An 18,475-nucleotide genomic window follows, 5' to 3' on the forward strand; every position below is an offset into this window, starting at 1 on the left:
ATGCAGGGTTTGGTTATGAATATTTGCCTCAAAAGTCCTGGAAATGTATTTATAGAAATGTATGAAACCTGTAGATTGTTCTCAGGAGTGTCTGGCTGTCATTCACTGTACAGTAGCTCTGAATATTCCACAATTCATAGTCAGAAACAGTCCTTGTGTTTCTAATGATGAAGAACTATAAAATATAGAAATTCTGCTGAGAACTCATCCCTCATTCATCTCTCATTCATCCCTCGTTCATCTCTCATTCATCCCTCATTCATCAGCTTTGTACGGATGAAGCATGAGTTCAGCTAGCCCTGTTATTATTGGCCGGATTAAAAAACACATCTGATGGGATAATCTTTTTCTATCTTCTATACTTATTTTGTGCTCAAAAACAACCCAAAATATTTACACACAAATTCAGGGTGATTTACAAGTATGTGACAATTTGCAGGAAATATAAAATTATTTAAAAAAAATTGTGACCACGTTTTGCATATGGGAATAACATTTTGTGGTTGTTATCAGTTAGGTTTTGGATTTTGAATTTGAATTTTGTAAATATATTTATATTGAGACTATACATTTGTACTGGTGTTTTCATGATGTTTTTATAAGATATATATTTAATTTAAAATAAATATGTATAATACAGTAGTATATATAATGTGTTTTCATGAACATATTTATATTTAGACTATGACTTCATATTGATGTTTTCATAAGTTTATCTCTCTGCAGACCCCTGCTACAACTACACTGTGCTGGACAATCCATGGAGATCCATCAATAATACACATGCTTCAGTCATAAACTGTGACAGGTCTGTCTCCTGGAGCGGCTGGTATCGTCTCTTCATTAACAACACTAGCGCTCATATCCCAGACACATGTGTTGCATATGGTAGCTGTGGCACTAATTACGCACTGTGGATACGTGGTGGACACCCAACAGTAACAGATGGAGTCGTCACTCGAGATGTCTGCAGTAACGGTGGGAGTTACTGCTGCTATTACGGGTCTTTTCCCATTAAAGTCAAAGCCTGTCCAGGCAATTATTATGTCTATGAGCTGGTTAGAACTCACTGCAATTTTGCATATTGTGCAGGTAATTATATTCACATGAGCTCTTTCTACACATTCATGATATTTGTGTCTCTGTTCATTAATCACTATTCATCCAAACTTTCAGACACTGGCAGCATTAACACCAGCCCTACAACTGTCACACCAGTGACCATCTCACCTGGTAATGTTACACTGTGTCTCTATTGATTTATTTTCCACAGCAATATCCCCAGTGTTAAATTAACACTCTCAGTGTTTATATGAGTCCACACTCAGAGTGTTATAATTAACACTGAAGCAGTGTTAAAGTTAATGAGATAATTAAGTGATTAATTGAGTAATGATTGAGCATTATTGAAGACACCTGATATTAACAAGCAGAATCACTGAAGGAGAAAATTAATTTTTGAAATTTAAAATTGGTGTTTAGTTGTACTCTTGACCCTTACTTTTTAACTTTAGATTGTGTTTGGCTGCTGTAATTCAGTTATAACAGTCAGATGAACAAAGAGCAAATGTGATCTGATGGTGTTGGTTGTGTTTTAACATAATCATTAGTTGGCCTGAATCACTGAACTCATTGACAGCATCATTTCTGAGTTAAGATTACCTAATGGATTAAAGCAGCACTGTCCTTGTCAAGCATGCCATTTTTAGCCTTTTCAATGAAATCCATACGATTAAGTCAATTATGAAAAAAAAAAAAAAAAAACTTCTTAAAAGGTGGTATTTTTAGGCACACACAGACATCAAGAATTAACGTATGAATCTCAGCAACAATGACACACAGATCACCTCTGATCATAAGCTCATTATTTATTCATGCAGCAATGCATGATGGGAGCCATGAATGAGTTTTGATTGGTGGCACCCAGAATGCACTGCAACAAGCTTTATAATTGTCACCATTGTTGAGATTCACAGGCTGATTCTTGGTGTCAGTGTGTCCAAAAAAAAAAAAGATGTCTCTGTCTAAAAAAATATATATATACATTTTTAATAAAATAAATTATTTGTGTTACTTTGTAAACATTTAAAATATAATGCTTTTCAAGGACAGTGCTGCTATAATTAATAAAGTAAATCTAACTCAGAAATTGGGCTCTATATGAGTTCAGTGATTCAGGTCAAATGATTGTGAAATAATGATTATTTTAAAACACAACCATCACATCACCTTTTCTCTTTGTTCATCTGTCTGTTATAACTCAGGTACATTTATCAATGATAGTTTTATGTGCTGCTAACATGAGTTCTGCTCCTAATGGAGAAACATCATAACAGTTTAAAGTGAGACAGTGACTTAAAATTAATAAAATACAATATAAATGGATAGGATTTATGAGATTATTTTCTAAAGTTTTGTCTGACGCAGATGCATTTTATTATTGTCTTCATGCTGATTTCTGTCATTGCAGATATAAATATAACGCTGGAGGAAGGATGCACCGTAAGTTGAGTTTCTGAAATTGAAGTTTTATATTTTAACCAGAGGTGGAAAGTCCAGGGGTCAGAAAGTAAAAGTCCTGCCATATATTTATTCCACCCATGAACTCACACAGCAAAAACTCCAGTTTTAAATGAACTCTCCTGGGAGTTTATTTGGCTCCAGACTCAAGAGTGTTAAAGTTAATGAGATAATTTCAGAATCACTGAAGGAGAAAAATCACAATTTTAGTTACCATTATGGATATCGGTGTTTGATTTAGTTGGGCAGTTGACCTTTAAATTTTTAACTTTAGATTTTGTTTGGCTGCTGTATCTGAGTTATAACAGCCAGATGAACAAAGAGAAAAGGTGAACAGGTGTTGGTTAAATTTTAACATAATCATCATTTAACCTGAATCACTGAACTCATTTACAGTCTAATCTCTGACTTAAATGTATATTGGTCATAACAGCATCACAGTGATTCTACAGAATAATATCCAGATTTGTCATTATAATCCAAATGATTTCTTAAAAGTTGTTCTGATATTTAAAAAAAAAATCTTCTCTTTAAGGCGCACACAGATATCAAGAATCAGTGTATGAATCTCAACAATGGTGACAAAAAGAATATTCAATTAGGGAAAGGAAATTAGTAAGACAATTCAGATCATAATTTATTCATACCGTAATGCATGATGGGAGCCATGAATGAGTTTTGATTGGTGGTACCCAGAATGCACTGCAACATGCTTTATTATTGTCACCATTGTTAAGAATCACAGGCTGATTCTTGGTGTCAGTGTGTCCAAAAAAAAAAAAAAAAAACTTTTCAAAGTGTTTTGATCAGGGCAACTTTAAAGAAATCTTTTGGATTATTTTGAAAATGCTGATTATATGGATAAGAGTATACTGTAGAATCATAGACTGCTGTAATCAGCAAGGTAAACCTAACTCTCTGAATGAGCTTTGTGATTCAAGTCAAAAGATGATTATGTCGAAACACAACCAAAATGACCTGATCAGCTTTTCTCTTTGTTCATCTGAGAGTTATAACACTGATAGAACAGCCAAACAAAATCTAACGGTATTAGTTTAAGGTTCAAGAGCCCAACTAAAGCCAACACTGATCACCATAATGGCAACTTAAAAAAAGAGATTTTCTCCTTTGGTGATTCTGTTTGTTAACATCAGGTGTCTTCAATAATGCTCAATCATCACTCAATCAATCACTAAATTATCTAATTAACTTTAACACTCTTGAGTCTGGAGCCAAATAAACTCCCAGGAGAGTTCATTTAACACTGGAGTTTTTGCTGTGTGAGTTCATGGGTGGAATAAATATATGGCAGGTCTTTTACTTTCTGACCCCTGGACTTTCCACCTCTGATTTTAACCATATAAGTGCATGGTCTAAAAGGGTCGTCTCTATTCTCTTAATGAGTAATGGGTGTGTTTTGGGCGTAATGTGCAACAAACCAATCAGAGTCTCATCTCCCATTCCCTTTAAAAGTTAGTTGCGCTCGCGTCATGGCGGATTCGCTATTTACATGACGCAATTTGGAAGCGGAAAGACTGAACACTTCTCCAGAGAGGAAACGGATCTGCTTGTGCGCAAGGTTAAATCTGTGAAGATCTCAGCAGAGGAGGATTAAACAACTCCACAAACAGCATTACCAGCTTCACTTATTACTAACCAGACTGACTTTATTTCTGTCAGACGTCTCCAGTTCTGTTTGAGAATTAACAGAGGTTTAGATGTTGTTGATTTTAGTTTCATTTGAAGTCACCATGATGGAGATCAGCGACTGCTTTAGTTGGGCTCTTGACCCTTGACTTTCTAACTTTAGTTTTTCTCTGCCTGCTGTAACTCTGTGTTTATAAGACATGTTGATTATGACTATAAAATCAGAGCGAAAATGAATCATGTGATGTTGGTTGTGTATCGATGATGGCAATCACCATGTTTGATTCACTGAGCTCTTATAGAGTCTTATCTTTGATTATGTGTCATTAATTTTACATTATTGATTGTAGTAGCCCTATGATTCTACAGCATGTGATCCATCAGTTTTATTATAATCAGAAGAATTTTTTAAAACATTGCGCACAACAAAGGTTTGAACTGCTATGTCTTTCAGACACACACAGACATCAAGAGTCAGCGTATGAATCTCAACAATGGTGATGATAAAAGTGCAGTGCACTTGATGGAGCCTCCAATCAAAACTCATCAGTATCTCCCAGCATGCATTGCAGCAGGAATACATAATGCTGAATTGCCTTAGTATTTTCTTTTATTATTATATCTGCTTTTATTTTTGATGTTGTTTTTGTTGCAGCTTTTTAGTAGCTTGTTTTGTGATGTTCAGAGTTTTATCTGATTATTGTGTTGATTGTCACCGTTGTTGAGATTCATACGCTGATTCTTGATGTCTGTGTTGGTTTAACTCATACAGTAGTTCAAAACCTTATTTCTACACCATGTATTTTTAAAGGTCTTCAGATTATCTGTTGGTCAATGCTGGCTCACATGTGGGGTCACAGAGATATTATACTCAAAAATATGAGATATATTAATATTATAACTTTGCTCATAAAGTGAGAGATAAGACTCTATGAGATCAGTGAATCAGGCCACAATATGACGATTATGTCATCATTAACCTGCCAACATCACCTGCTCACATTTTCTCTCTGATTTTCCTGCCATAACATTTGTGTTATACAAACACACAGTTAAGGCAGTCAGAGTAATTTGAAAATTAGAAAGTCAAGGGTCAAGAGCCCAACTACAGCAAACACTCATCTTCATAATGGTAACTTCAAACTTTATTATTTTCAATAAAACATCAACGTCTGAACCTCTGGTAATTCTCAATAATAAATTTTATTATGACAAATTGGTTTGTAATACAATATTTTTTTAGATTACAGGAAACCACAGCTGGCAGGTTTTTTTTTAACATAAACTGAAGTTCAATGCCATAAAACCTAAAATATTACTACCGTATTTTTTACGGTAAAGCACTTGCAAGCTGCTACACTGTTAAAAAAAACCTGTGAAATTTACGGTAAAAAAACGGCAGCTGTGGTTGCCAGTATTTTACCGTAAAAAATATGGTGGCAACCATTTATGTTTTTACGGGATTTAAATTTACGGGCAAAAAAAACACAATGTAAAAAAACTGTGAAATTTACGGTAAAAAACGTCAGCTTGGTTGGCAGTATTTTACCGTAAAAAATATGGTAGCAACCTTACTTTGAAAAAAAAAAAAAATAAATCCTTCAGCAGGATTTAAATGTGTGGTAAAAAAAAATATATCAGCTGTGGTTCCCAGTACTTTACCATAAAAAATACAGTAAGAACCTTTTAGTTTTCACGGGACAACCATTATATTACATAAACCAATAAATGTTATCATTAAATTTCACTGATGTATTAAAGTCCGCTTTATGTCTTTGTAATATATTGATAACCATCATAATAACACAAGTGATAAAAAAGAAAAACACACGATGATTTAAGTGTACCATTAGTTTTCCACAAACTGAGGCACATGTTAATATTTAGAAGGTGCACAGTGTCATACACACAAACACAAAACACCATCATGGTGACACACACACATGACTCCAAATAATGCCATAAACATTCATTAAACAATATATGATGTAATATAAACCCCAAATGTATAAAACTGATAACAAAAACCAAGAAGAAACTATAATTATTTAAATGAAATAGCATCAAATGTGAAGTGTCACACAGGGAATTCTGGGAATGTCCATTTAGAGAAACAACAGGAACAGAAAAAAGAGACGAGCAGAAACACAAGAACTACAACTTACTTCAGCCACAGCCTTAGATGAAATCAACTGAAGAGAAAAAACATTAAATCTGTGAAGATCTCAGCAGAGGAGGATTAAACAACTCCACAAACAGCATTACCAGCTTCACTTATTACTGACCAGACTGACTTTATTTCTGTCAGACGTCTACAGTTCTGTTTGAGAATTAACAGAGGTTTAGATGTTGATGATTTATTGTTTCATTTGAAGTCACCATGATGGAGATCAGTGACTGCTTTAGTTGGGCTCTTGACCCTTGACTTTCTGATATTAGTTTTTCTCTGCCTGCTGTAACTCTGTGTTTATAAGACATGTTGATTATGGCTAGGAAATCAGAGAGAAAATGAATCATGTGATGGCGGTTGTGTATCAGTAATGGCAATCACCATGTTTGATTCACTGAACTCTTATCTTTATTTATATGTGTTATTAATTTTTACATTATTGATTTCAGTAGTCCTATGATTCTATAGCATGTGATCCATCATTGCTGTGATAATCAGAAGAATTTTTAAAACATTGTGTACAATAGCGGTTTGAACAGCTGCATCTTTTAGACACACACAGACATCAAGAGTCAGCGTATGAATCTCAACAATGGTGATGATAAAAGTGCAGTGCACTTGATGGAGCCTCCAATCAAAACTCATCAGTATCTCCCAGCATGCATTGCAGCAGGAATACATAATGCTGAATTGCCTTAGTATTTTCTTTTATTATTATATCTGCTTTTATTTTTGATGTTGTTTTGTTGCAGCTTTTTAGTAGCTTGTTTTGTGATGTTCAGAGTTTTATCTGATTATTGTGTTGATTGTAGGGCTGGGCGATTTAAATCGCGATATTGTTATGCGCATCTCGTCAGTAAAGCCGGTTCCTTGATTAGTAGTAAATCACCATCACCTGCTTTCAGATGGAGCGGCATTTAGGGCTGAGGAGATAATTAAGTGATTAATTTAGTGATGCTTGAGCATTATTGAAGACACCTGATGTTAACAAGCAGAATCACTGAAGAAGAAAATCACAAATTGTAAGTTACCATTAAGGTGATGGGTGTTTGCTTTAGTTGGGCTCTAGACCATTATCTGTTTACTTTAATATTTACTGTTGTTTGTCTGCTGTTATTGATTTATAACAGTTAAATGAACAAAGTAAAATGTTATCTTATAGTGTTGGTTATGTTTTGACATAATCATGCTGTGATCTGAGAAAGGAAACTTATTGAAATAGTTTAGTTTAACTTGTTAGCAGCAGTTTAGTGATTTTTCAGTCTATGATTATCAGTACTTTACTTATAATTCTAAATATTTAATAAACATTGTTCTGATCAAAAGACATTCAGATAAATTCATTTAAAACACAGACATCAATAATCAGCCTGTGAATCTCAACAATGGTGACAATAATAAAGCATGTTGCAGTGGCTGCCACCAATCACAACTCAATAATGGCTCCCATCATGCATTGCGGTATGAATAAATTATGATCTGAAATTGTCTATGTAATTTACTTTTCCTAATTGAATATTCTGCTCCTCACCATTGTTGAGATGCATAGACTGAATCTTGACATCTGTGTGTGCCTACAAGAATGATTTTTTTTTTAAACAACTTTTAAGAAATCCTTTATTATATCAAAAATTCTGGGCATTTATGCAGATTCACAGTTATGCTGTAACCAACGACATAAATCAAAGTCAGAAAGAAGGATTTTAATGAGTTCAGTGATCAAGTTCAAATGATGATTGTCATAACATAACCAACACCATCAGATCACTTTTTTCTTTGTTCAACTGGTGATTTTAATTCAGAAACAACAGACAAACAAAATCTAAAGTTAATAATATAAGGGTCAAGAGTCCAACTAAAGCAACCATTGATCGTCATAATGGTAACTTTCAATTTGTGATTTTCTCCTTCAGTGATTCTGCTTGTTAACATCAGGTGTCTTCAATAATGCTCAATCATCACTCAATTAATCACTTAATTATCTCATTAACTTAAACACTCTTGAGTGTGGACTCATACACTCCCATGAGTGTTAATTGAACACTGGAGTTTTTGCTGTGTACAAAGAGCCGTAGTTAACTGACAAGCTGAGCCATATCGCATTAAATATCGCTGGCGATACGTCCGAGATATTGATGCGATATGGCTCAGCTTGTCAGTTAACTACGGTTCTTTGTAGTAAATGCCGCTCCATCTGAAAGCAGGTGATGGTGATTTACTACTAATCAAGGAACCGGCTTTACTGACGAGATGCGCATGACAATATCGCGATTTAAATCGCACAGCCCTAGTTGATTGTCACCGTTGTTGAGATTCATACGCTGAATCTTGATGTCTGTGCTGGTTTAAATCAAGCAGTAGTTCAAAACCTTTTTTCTACACCATGTATTTTTAAAGTTCTTCAAATTATCTGTTGCTCACTTACAGATATATTATACTCAATAATATTAAATATTTATTTTTAACATTATAATTAATATTATCACTTGCTCAAAGTGAGAGATAAGACTTTTTATGAGATCAGTGAATCTGGCCACAATATGACGAGTATCTCATCATCACCTGATCACATTTTCTCTCTGATTTTCATGCCATAACGTTTGTGTTATATAACCACACAGTTAAGGCAGTCAGAGTAAATCTAAAGTTAAAAAGTCAGAGAGCCCAACTAAAGAAAACACTCATCTCCATAATGGTAACTTCAAACTTTATTATTCTCAATAAAACATCAACGTCTAAACCTCTGGTAATTCTCAATAATTAGATTACAGGAAACCACAGCTGGCAGGTTTTTATTTTTTATATAAAAGTTCAGTTCAATGTTCAATGCCATAAAACCTAAAATATTACTAAAAGCAAAAAAAATTCTACCGTATTTTTTACGGTAAAGTACTGGCAACCACAGCTGCCAGTTTTTTTCCGTAATATTTAGATCACTGCCGTAAAACCTAAAATATTACTACCGTATTTTTTACGGTAAATCGCTTTCAACCAGCTGCCAGTTTTTTACCGTAAACTTTAGTTCAATGCCGTAAAACATAAATATTTATACCGTATTTTTACGGTAAAGTACTGTCAACCAGCTGGCAGTTTTTCACCGTAATTTTTAGTTCGATGATGTAAAACTTTGTAAAATTAGTAAACATTTGCTACCGTATTTTTTAGGGTAAGGTACGGTAAATGCAACGGTAAGTTTTTTTTTTACAGTGTACTTCCAAAATCCGTACATTTAACAGTATATTAATGTAAAATTACATGAAATGTCCCGTGAGAGCTATTACAGTTTTTCACTGTATATAGTAAGGGTACATACCGTTAAGGAATTAACATTTTTTTTTCGTTGCTTTTTTACAGTTTTTTACAGTTAAAATTACGAACATTTTTTACAGTGTAGTTTTTAACTAGGGCTGGGCGATATATCGCACGATATTGTTATGCGCATCTCATCAGTAAAGCCGGTTCCTTGATTAGTAGTAAATCACCATCACCTGCTTTCAGATGGAGCGGCATTTACTACAAAGAGCCGTAGTTAACTGACAAGCTGAGCCATATCGCATTAATATCGCGGACGTATCGCCAGCGATAATTAATGCAATATGGCTCAGCTTGTCAGTTAACTACGGCTCTTTGTACAAAGCAAAAACTCCAGTGTTAATTTAACACTCCTGGGAGTGTATATGAACACTCAAGAGTGTTGAAGTTAATTAGATAATTAAGTGATTAATTGAGTGATGATTGAGCATTATTGAAGACAACTGATGTTAACAAGCAGAATCACTGAAGGAGAAAATCACAAATTGTAAGCCACCGTTATGGTGATGATTGTTTGCTTTAGTTGTTTGCTAAAGTACACACATAGTACACTTATGTGTGTACTTTAGATTTTGGTTGGCTGTTTTATCTGAGTTATAACAGACAGATGACAGATGAATGAAGAAAAAAAAGTGATCTGATGGTGTTGGTTATATTATGACATTCATCATTTGAACTTGATCACTGGACTCATTAAGATCCTTCTTTCTGACTTTGATTTATGTTGTTGGTTACAGCATAACTGTGAATCTGCATAAATGCCCAGAATTTTTGATATAATATAAAGGATTTCTTAAAAGTTGTTTTAAAAAAAAATCTTTATTTTAGGCACACACAGACATCAAGATTCAGTCAATGGATCTCAACAATGGTGACGAGCAGAATATTCAATTAGGAAAAGTAAATTACATAGACAATTCAGATCATAATTTATTCATACCGCAATGCATGATGGGAGCCATTAATGAGTTGTGATTGGTGGCAGCCACTGCAACATGCTTTATTATTGTCACCATTGTTGAGATTCACAGGCTGATTATTGATGTCTGTGTTTCTAATGAATTTATCTGAATGTCTTTTGATCAGAACAATGTTTATTAAATATTTTAAATTATAAGTAAGTTAAACCAAACTATTTCAATAAGTTTCATTTTTCAGATCACAGCATGATTATGTCAAAACATAACCAACACCATCAGATCACACTTTACTTTGTTCATTTAACTGTTATAAATCAATAACAGCAGTCAAACAACAGTAAAAATTAAAGTAATCATGTAAGGGTCAAGAGCCCAACTAAAGCAAACACTGATCACCATAATGGTGACTTACAATTTGTGATTTTCTCCTTCAGTGATTCTGCTTGTTAACATCTGGTGTCTTCAATAATGCTCAATCATCACTAAATTAATCACTTAATTATCTCATTACCTTTAACACTCATATTTTAACACTTTACAATCTTGAGTGTGGACTCATATACACTCCCAGCCCCAGGAGTGTTAATTTAACACCGCTCCATCTGAAAGCAGGTGATGGCGATTTACTACTAATCAAGGCAACCAGTTTTACTGACGAGATGCGCATAACAATATCGTGCGATATATCGCCCAGCCCTAATAGAGATCAGTGTCTGCTTTAGTTGGGCTCATGACCCTTGAGTTTTTAACTTTTATTTTTCTCTGACTGCTTTAACTGTGTATTTGATACACATTTATTATAGCAATAAATGCAAGAAAAAATATCAGATGATCTTGGTCATTAATTGATGATGTTATAGTCATCATATGATGAACTGATTCACTGATATGACAGTCAAATCTCTGAATATAATTACATAATATGTAGATGGAGTTTAGCTTTATACAAAGTCTATAATTAATGTCAGAATTTTTCACATGACCCTTGAAATATTGTAGCATCAGTATTATAACAATCTGAATTTAATAAAAAAAAAAAAATATATATATATATATATATATATATATATATATATGTATATTATACTGAAAAAGTTTTGAGCTGGTTGATTTTTTTTTTAGTAGTATAGAGACATCAAGATTCAACATATGAATCTCAACAATGGTGACAACCAACAAAGCCTTTTTGTGACTTTATAGTAATTCCGATTTTTTTTTCATTGTTGCGATTCATACGCTGATTCTTGATGTCTGAGTGAGTCTGTATGATCCTGTCAAAACATTTTCTGTATAATGACTTCATAAAATCTGAGTATCACAACACTGCAGGATCTTCTATAGCAGTTTCATCATGCAAAATGAACAACTAATATTTAACGACTTAAACAGATATTACACTTCAGATGGTATCAATGAAGCAGGACACTACATGATGACTATAATCACTAAAAAGTGACCAACATCATCTGATCTGAGTATCTCTTGGATTCCTACCATAACTAATATGCATCAGAGACACACAGTCAAAGCAACCAGAGAAAAACTTAAGTTAAACACTAAAAGGTCAAGAGCCCAACTAAAGCAAACACTGATCTCCATCATGGTGACATCACACTTTATTCTTTTCAATAAAACTTCAACTTCTAAACCTCTGTTAATTCTCAATAAGAATGTTAGTATGAAAGAAATAAAGTCTGGATTGTAATAAGTGAAGATGCTGAGATCCTGAGAGATCTGGTAGTGTTTAATGTTCTGTTGGGGTTTAAAGTGTTTCTGTATGGTGTGTTTCATGTGTCACCATTGTGTTGAAGAGTAGAGCCTGAGCTTCAGTCCAGGGGCTCGTTCTTCGTACGTTGCTTATTACATCCGAGATCAAATGACACATCCAAGATGATATCATCGTGCTAAGCATGATCCGGCTAATTGGGTTCTTCAAACTCACCTGTTGTTTATGATTAGTATCGCTGGATTGAGTTATCTGAGATAATTGCGCGTTCATGCGCTGGTTAAAAGGGGATATGTATCGATAGTAGAAACATTGATCAGCAACGCTGCTATTGGCTGCTCAGCGTGACCAAAGAGCGCGCTCAGTTTTTCTCCTCAGCAGAGCAAGAACTAATAGTCGAAGTTTATTCGGAATTTTAATGTTTAATCAAAACGCCAGGGAACACCTCAAAGTCTGCAAAAGCCAGGAGAGAGGGCTGGCAAAAAGTAGCAGACAATTTAAATCCGTTAGAAGTGGCCATAGATGTTTTTATTACTTAATATCACCTATATTTTTGTATTTTAATAATTGCATAATTACTTTGTTCATTGTAATGTCAGAGTCACCACACTAGAACATGGGAGCAAATAAAAGTGAAGTACAAAAATATTCTACATTATGGTAATTTTTAGTTATATTATAGTCTCTTTTATAAAAGGCACTGTTAAATAAATGGTTGTCTGTTTATAAAAGCAACCAAGAAAAAGGCTGAGAAAAAAAGAAAAGATCTTAGTCTTACACTGTAAAATAATTTTTGCTGCATTAAATTAAGGCCGTACAGTCATTTCAACTGTTAAATCTTGAGTAATGATGAATTGCTTTGACTTGTGAAAGTGAAAACTGATAAACTTATGTTTATGTAAAAATATTTTGCCATGTGAGTTATTGATCACATTTTTCCCGAGTGTAGTTCATTGTAATGACATTGTGTTTTCCTCTTTTGTGCACTTTTACAAAATACACCAACACTTGTATCTGTTCCCAAGAAAGTGGTGGCTGAAATATGTGCAGGAAGTGGATATTTTCTAACTTTCCAAAGGAAAGAAAGTATAAGACTTTGTAATGTCCATTTGTTTCCATTGCACTGGACAGTGAATAAACCCTCTCAGATAACTGTCATATGGAGGAACTAGCCTACATGCAGGTGCATAAATAACTTTACTTCATTTATACTTGTATGCTTTATGGCTGCTATATAAGTTGCAGGATTCCACATCTACAGAAAAGCCTACAGAAGAGTCTGCACAGACAGAGAGACATAGGCTTTTTATTTGTTGCATGAGGCATCCCAGTGGGCATTTGATGTCAATTTAACATCAATATGACATCAAATTGATGTCAAAATTACGTCAAGAAATTGGTCAAAAATGAAAGTCAAATTGACGTCAAAGTGTCGATGTCAATTTGATGTCAAGATTTTGACCTCTGCTGATGTCATTTTGCCAAACAAAAAGGTGAAATGCATGGCCGTACACTTATTACCAGCTTCACTTAAACTAACCAGATTTACTTTATTTAATTTCCAGTTTAATGAAATCATATTTTGTATTTTAAAGTCACCATGATGGTGGTTAGCGTTTGCTTTAGTTGTGCTCTTGACCCTTGACTCTTTAATATAAAAATTTCTCTGGCTGCTTTAACTGTGTGTTTATAAAGCACATGTGTTGTAACTAAAAAAGCCATCAGAAACTGAGATCAGGAGATGTTAGCTGTTTATTGATGAAATCATCATGTAACTGCCTGATTCCCTGATTATGTTCAGTGTCTAATGCTTTGATTATATGGGACTTGTGGTTTAAAATCGGTTTTATTCATGATAGAAGTAATTTGATTCTACAGCATATCTAGCAGTGTTGTTTATCAAATAATGTACTTGGTTTTTAATAACTATTTAGTGCACAAAAACCTTTCATCTATCTATGGCATTACTTAGACGCACACAGACATCAAGAAACAGCATATGAATCTCAACAATGGTGACAATCAAACAAAATATCCAGATAATCAGATCAACTACAGCTGCGTAATGTATTAATGCCGCAATGCATGCTGGGAGATATGGGTGAGTTTTGATTGGTGGTTCCCAGCATGCACTGCAGCATGAAGCATTTCATTGATTGTCACCATTGTTGAGAGTCATACACTGATTCTTGATAGCTAAGTAACAATGTTGAGTTTAATGCATTAAATGTTTTTTAAAATCCTTTATTAATTTAAAAAAACGTTATTCTCATGCTGTTAAATTAAATGGCTTCTATTATAATACAACATTAAAATCACAAGTCCTATATAACCAAACATTAGACACTGAATAAGATCAGCGATTCAGGAAATTACATGATGATATTGTCATCATCTTCAATAAACCACCAACATCTTCTGATCTCATGGCTTTTTTAGCTACAACAGTTGTGCTTTATAAACACACAGTTATAGCAGCCAGAGAAAATTTTATATTAAAGAGTCAAGGGTCAAGAGCACAACTAAAGCAAACGCTAACCACCATCATGGTGTCATCAAAATATGTTTAGTATATTTTAAACTATTTAAATATTATATTTATTTAAACCGGAAATTAAATAAAGTAAATCTGGTTAGTTTTAAGTGAAGCTGGTGATAAGTGTACAGCCATGCATTTCACCTTTTTGTTTGGCAAAATGACATCAGCAGAGGTCAAATCTTGACATCAAATTGACATCAACACTTTGACGTCAATTTGACTTTCATTTTTGACCTATTTCTTGACGTAATTTTGACATCAAGATGCTCGCTGGGATGTGTCTAATATCTCTTGTTGCAGGCACTTGACCACTGGCTTTTCTTTACAAAGAACAATTGAAATAAAACGCAAGGAACTAAGCATATGTGTCTTTTATTAAACATTTAATGAAAAGTGTTTTTTTAATATGGCACATGCAACAATGTCACAGGCCCTGTCAGGTGTGCAACCCTCAGACTTCTTCAGACACTGAAATCCTCCCTTTAATTAAAGTTCATTTCATTGTGTGCCCTTGTCCTGGCTAGAGCTGCATTGGTTTGGGTCAGGGAATGGGGTCATAAAACACCTGTCTGTAGGCTGGAACATGTCATAATCACCTATGAAAAAATGCAGTAATAGGATCAGCATAAGTGTATGTAATACAGTGAGCTTGATATTTAATTGTGGAACTTTTCTTACCACTTTCAAATAATGTGCATAAATGTGAATCTCTGAAAATTCTTAAGTCATGCACAGATCCTGGCCATTTTTCTTTCACAATTGTGAAATGAAAGATTTTAGTCAAATGCCTTTTTTTATTTGATATAATCTGGAATATTAAGAATCACAATAGTAACTGGGCTGCACATTTACATTGTGAACCGCCTTTCTGTTCACATAATCCCCTTCATTGAGGCCTTGATGGCAGCCTCCACTTTAAAATGAAAATTCTGTCATCATATACCCTCATGTTGTTTCAATCCTTTATGAATTTCTTTCTTCTGCTGAACAAAGGAAGATATTTAGAAGAATATCAGTAACCAGACAGTTTCTGGTCTCATTGACTTCCATAGTGGAAACCAGAAACTGTCTGGTTAGTGATATTCTTCTAAATATCTTCCTTCCTGTTCAGCAGAAGAAAGAAATTCATACAGGTTTGAAACAACATGAGGGTGAGTAGGCTATATGATGACAGATTTTTAAAGTGGAGTATATCCCTTTAAGCCTGAGTGGCATATAGGCTACTGTAATCAGCATGGTCATGATTGCATGATCCTCATAGAAAAAATTATTATAGCATAAAAAAACTGCTTTAAAAAAAACTGCTTTACAACATTGGGCCTTCAGTGGCTTGGAAATGCCACAAAAAAAAGTTAAGCGCGCCAGGTTAACTCTGAATGACACGACAGACAGCACTTTCCATCAAGTTCTCACTCCAATAGTGTAAAGGAAAGAGCCACTCGCAAATAATCTTAGGGTACAGTTTATGCTGTAGTTAAAGCCCGACTCCGACAAGTCGAAAATAAATGTGCGTTTCCAACAAATTAATAATGTAAACGACAATCTCACGAGTCACAAGAAAAAATATATATCTCAGAAAGTGCACTATCGCGCTGCGCTGGACTTCCCGTATCAGCTCCGCTTATGAAGCCGCCGCGATCTAATCCTGTTTACATTAAGCTTGCGCACCTGTTGCTATGACAGCAAGTCCAGGATGAGCGTCGAAGAACCAAACAATCCAAGATCAAGCCAAATCGTCAACAATCAAATCCAGCTAACTGAGTTAGCGACGTACGAAGAACGAGCCCCAGGATGAGCAGAGAAACACTGATGATATGCTGCATGTTGCTTTATTTAACTGACAGTAACTGTGTAGTTGCTGATGCAGTGACATATAGTCACAGCAAATCATGCATGTAGTTAACTGCATGTTTTTCAGTAAAAAAAAAAAACAGAAAATAAATGTGAAATAATTGTGTTTTAACTGTGTGTTTCTGTTAAAAAAGATTAATGAAGATTTCTGTAAAAGTATTTTGCTCTTATTTAAATTAGGATATTTTTCATTAATTTTACGGTTATTGTATGGCAGCAATTGCTGACAGTCATTTTACTGTTTTTTTGGGGATTTTTTTACAGTGAAGGTGTTTGATCGTAATAATTCAGGAAATAGCTGTAAAATAACAGTGTTTTTCTGTAAAACATTTAAGGAAAATTTCTGTAAGAGTTTTTTGCACTTCATTTAAATAAGGATATTTTACTTTATTTTTACGGTTTTTGTTTGGCAGCCGTAGCTGACAGTCATTGACCGTTTATTTACTATTTTATTTTTTACAGTGTATCTAAAACTTATCAACAAAATATTGTCTAAACATTCATATTTCGTCTGTAATTGTAAGCCACCGTTATGGCGATCATTGTTTGCTTTAGTTGGGCTCTTGACCCTTATATTATTAACTTTAGATTTTGTTTGGCTGCTGTATCTGAGTTATAACTGCCAGATGAACAAAGAGAAAAAGAGATCTGATGGTGTTGGTTATATTATGACAATCATCATTTGAACTTTATGTTTTTGATTTATGTTGTTGGTTACAGCATAACTGTGATTCTGCATAAATATCCAGAATTTTAAATATAACAGCGTTTCAGCGTATTATAACAGAAACAAGTATTTCTTAAAAGTTTTTTTTTTTTTTTAAATCTTTCTTTTAGGCACACACAGACGTCAAGATTCAGTCTATGCATCTCAACAATGGTGACAAAAAGAAAATTCAATTAGGAAAAGTAAATTACATAGACAATTCAGATCATAATTTATTCATACCGCAATGCATGATGGGAGCCATTAATGAGTTGTGATTGGTGGCAGGCACTGCAACATGCTTTATTATTGTCACCATTGTTGAGATTCACAGGCTGATTATTGATGTCTGTGTTTCTAAATAAATTCATTTTATAGTCTTTTGATCAGAACAATATTTATTAAATATTTTGGATTATAAGAAAAATACTGATAATCATATGCTGTAGAATCACTGTAGAAGCTGCTGCTAACAACATAAACCAAACTATCTCAATAAGTTTTATTTTACAGATCACAGCATGATTATGTCAAAACATAACCAACACTATCAGATCACACTTTTCTTTGTTCATTTGACTGTTATAAATCAATAATAGCAGACAAATACAATTTAAAGTGAATGTATAAGGGTCAAGAGTCCAACTAAAGCAAACATTGATCGCCATAACGGTGGCTTACAATTTGTGATTTTCTCCTTCAGTGATTCTGCTTGTTAACATCAGGTGTCTTCAATAATGATCAATCATCACTCAATTAATCACTTAATTATCTCATTAACTTTAACACTCTTGAGTGTTAATTTAACACTCATATTTTAACACTTTACACTCTTGAGTGTGGACTCATATACACTCCCAGGAGTGTTAATTTAACACTGGAGTTTTTGCTGTGTAACGTTATAGCTCCCATACAATGACACAATAATAACGTTAGCTTCGCGTTTCCCAGTGAGCATAAACAACGGCGGCGTTGTAAACAAATTTAGTCAAAGTTGTCAATAGCCTATAAATGAACATTCAAATTCATATCAAACCGTGGGTGAAAACAATTATTCACACAAATTGTCGCCCTACTGGGAATT

Source organism: Abramis brama (assembly GCF_963993115.1).
Source record: "Abramis brama genome assembly, chromosome: 2".
Lineage (NCBI taxonomy): Eukaryota > Metazoa > Chordata > Actinopteri > Cypriniformes > Leuciscidae > Abramis > Abramis brama.